The 3784-nt window shown below is 45.7% G+C and overlaps 1 protein-coding gene across 1 annotated transcript in view; it reads left to right on the top strand.

The window, feature by feature from the left end:
* ELF1 (E74 like ETS transcription factor 1) overlaps window positions 1-3784 on the top strand; it is an 82808-nt gene that overhangs the window by 566 nt on the left and 78458 nt on the right. The gene's annotated exons all lie outside the window — the stretch shown is intronic.

The raw sequence follows: 3784 nt of genomic DNA, 5'->3' as shown, positions 1-3784 counted from the left end.
GCATTGGGTTAGCTGCTTAAGGAAGTCTCTCTCTCCCCCCCCCCCCCTTCCACGGCTCCGTGGGCCCTGCAGAAGCCCACACAGCCCGCCAGAGTTTCAGGTCACACCCGCCACTTTAAAGCACTGCTGTAGCAGCGCTTGAATCCTTTGCGAAAGGTGCTGGGAAGAGTGGTTCTGGGAGGCCTCATGAGTGCTTTGCATAATTTTAAGTTTTAGGAAACCTCAGTAAAGACTAACTGCAGTTTGTCTGAGTTTGGGCAGAACACTCAGCTGCAGTTAGTATCATCTTTTCATGGCCACACTGGAGAAAACGGTGGCGATCCTAGGAACCCAGTGGCCACAAAGACTTGTTATTGCAATACTAAACCATGGTACAACTGCAGCCCCATAAGGTAACCTTCAGCTAGGAAGTGAGGATTTGTGGGCAATACTATTAACATGAAAAGGTTGGTCCTTAGGGTATAAATATTGATTTGGTGATTGAAGGACTGCCACCCAGTGGATATAAAGGTGTATTATATCTCACATATTTATATTCTAATACAATTTGCAGTTACTTTTGATATTATGAGCAAGTGTGGCTTGTATTAATGTTCTGACAATTCATAATGATTAGTTCACTTATGAGTTAGTGAAGTACTAAAATGGATGATGGACAGTTTGTAAAGAAATTAAAATTATTTGTTACTCCTGCATACCTCTTTATTAGTAATTACCTGCTTATTTACTTGCCAGTGTTGTGAACTCTAACAAGTTCTCCTTTCCATGAATGGAAGTTACCTAAACTTTGTTGCTATAGTATTGCTTTATGTGGTTTCTGATAGGTTCAGCTGTTATTGCGATTCCTCTTTAGTTTCAGAACCGTCAATAATATGAAGAAACAGCAAATACAGTAGTAGCAGAAAGACACAAATACTGATAAAGCTGTACTATTTTATAATTTCACCTAAAATTAGAGAAGGCATGACATGTGATACATTTTATTTGCTGAGGCCAATATATATTTTTAAGAAGATACAACAAAGGGGGATTAGGTTTTTATGAGTAAAGTGGTACCTTGGTTGGCTCCCGAACAAATCAGCTCCTGAATGCCTCAAACCTAGAAATGAATGTTCCGGTTTGCGAATGTTTTTCAGAAGCCATACGTCCGACTTGGCGTAACAATACATATTAAAAAAACAGAAAAATACACAATACAAAAAGAAAAACATAGAAACAATTATTACTTTCAATACCTAATTTAATTACTAGCTTCTCTTTTATTGATTCTAGTCCTTAGTATTTTACGACCCATTATTATTATAATCCTCAGCCAACTTCCAAGTGATTTTCAATTACCGTATTTTTCGTCCCATAGGACGCTCCGTCCCATAGGACGCACCTACTTTTTTTTTGGGGGGGGGAAATAAAGGAAATTCCCCCCCCTTAATTTTCCCCCCAAAACCAGGTCAGGGAACAGTGGGATGGCGGCGCTGCGCCTCCCCGCTGTCCCCCGAGATTGTGGGGCTGGCCGATGTCTGTCTGGCGCGCGGGGGCTCTGCTTCAGGACGCCACACGCGGCAGGCTGCTATCCGCAGCGTGGGGAGCCCTGCGGGGAACTCCTGCAGGGCTCCCCACACTGCGGATGTCTGTCCGGTGCGCGGGGCGCTCTGCTTCAGGGCGTCCCACCCGCCGGGCGGCAGGCTGCTATCCGCAGCGTGGGGAGCCCTGCGGGGAACTCCTGCAGGGCTCCCCACGCTGCGGATGTCTGTCCGGTGCGCGGTGCGCTCTGCTTCAGGGCGCCCCGCACGTCGGGTGGCAGGCTGCAGACACCTGCGCGAAGCACGGGGCGTCCTCCAAAGGGCGCCCCGTGCTCCGCGCTGCCGGCTGCCGCCCGCAAGCCCTGCGCGCCCGGGGGGAGTTCCCCCGGGCACGCAAGGCTTGCGGACACCTGCGCGAAGCACGGGGCATCCTCCGGAGGGCGCCCCGTGCTCCTCGCTGCCGGCTGCCGCCCGCAAGCCGTGCACGCCTGGGGGGAGTTCCCCCGGGCATGCAAGGCTCGTGGATAGCTTCCTGGAGCCTGGAGAGCGAGAGGTGTCGGTGCGCACCGACGCCTCTCACTCTCCAGGCTTCAGCGAAAGCCTGCATTCGCCCCATAGGACGCACACACATTTCCCCTTCATTTTTGGAGGGGAAAAAGTGCATCCTATAGGGCGAAAAATACGGTATCTTATATTACAATATTTAGCTAGATATTCTTTAAATTTCTCCCAATCTTCTTGAGTCTCCTTTCTGATTGTAGATTGAAGAACCTCCTGACAGTAAGAGCTGTTTGACAGTGGAATTTGCTGCCAAGGAGTGTGGTGGAGTCTCCTTCTTTGGAGGTCTTTAAGCAGAGGCTTGACAGCCATATGTCAGGAGTGCTCTGATGGTGTTTCCTGCTTGGCAGGGGGTTGGACTCGATGGCCCTTGTGGTCTCTTCCAACTCCATGATTCTATGATTCTTCCAGTCAGGTCAGCCAGCTCCAAAAAGTCCAACATCTTCATCTTCCATTCTTCTATTGTTGGTATTTCTTGAGATTTCCAATTTTTGGCTAGTAATAGTCTTGCCGCTGTGGTGGCATACAAAAACAATCTAATATCCTTTTTGGGCAATTCCAATCCTATTAGTCCCAGTAGAAAGGCTTCTGGTTTCTTAATAAATGTATTTTTCAACATTTTTTTCAACTCATTATAAATCTTTTCCCAGAAGTCCTTGGGACACATCCACCACATATGATAAAAGGTACCTTCTTTTTCTTTACATTTCCAACATAAAGTATCATTTGTGTGGTAAAACTTTGCTAATTTTACAGGGGTTAAGTACCATCTATACAGTGGTACCTCGGGTTACATACGTTTCAGGTTACATACACTTCAGGTTATAGACCCAGAAATAGTACCTCGGGTTAAGAACTTTGCTTCAGGATGAGAACAGAAATTGCGCGGCAGCAGCGGGAGGCCCCATTAGCTAAAGTGGTGCTTCAGGTTAAGAACAGTTTCAGGTTAAGAATGGACCTCCGGAATGAATTAAGTACAGTGGTGCCCCGCAAGACGAATGCCTCGCAAGACGAAAAACCCGCTAGACGAAAGGTTTTCTTTTTTTCGAGGCGCTTCGCAAGACAAATTTCTCTATGGGCTTGCTTCGCAAGACGAAAACGTCTTGCGAGTCTTGCATTTTTTTTCGCTCCCCCCCCTTTTTCTAAGCTGCTAATTGCCACTTAGCCGCTAAGCCGCTAATACCGCTAAGCCGCTAATAGGGTTGCTTCGCAAGACGAAAAGACCGCAAGACGAAGAGACTCGTGGAACGGATTCTTTTCGTCTTGCGAGGCACCACTACGTAACCAGAGGTACCACTGTACATCATTTTCATAATATTTTCTTTTAATACAGTGCATGCAGTGAACTTAACCCCTTTCTTCCACAGCCTTTCCCAATCTTCCAACATTATATTGTGTCCAACATCTCTTGCCCAATCTATCGTCACAGATTTAATTTGTTCATCCTTTGTATGCCATTCCAACAATAAATTGTACATTTTGGATAGGTTTTTAGCATTGGTATCTAACAACTCCGTTTCCAATTTGGATTTTTCCATTGCAAAACCATTTTTCTTATCAAGCTTATACAGTTCATTGATCTGATAATATTGTAGCCAATCTAATTTATCTTTTATTTGATCAAATGGTCTTAATTTAAGTCCTTCATTGTCTTCCCACAATAGATCAGCATATTTCAACCATTTACTCTCCATATTTAACTTTTT

Source organism: Podarcis cretensis (genome assembly GCF_951804945.1).
Source record: "Podarcis cretensis genome assembly, chromosome: 7".
Classification (NCBI taxonomy): domain Eukaryota; kingdom Metazoa; phylum Chordata; class Lepidosauria; order Squamata; family Lacertidae; genus Podarcis; species Podarcis cretensis.
Note: the sequence above shows the minus strand (reverse complement) of the source record. Positions and strands in the feature narration are given on the sequence as shown.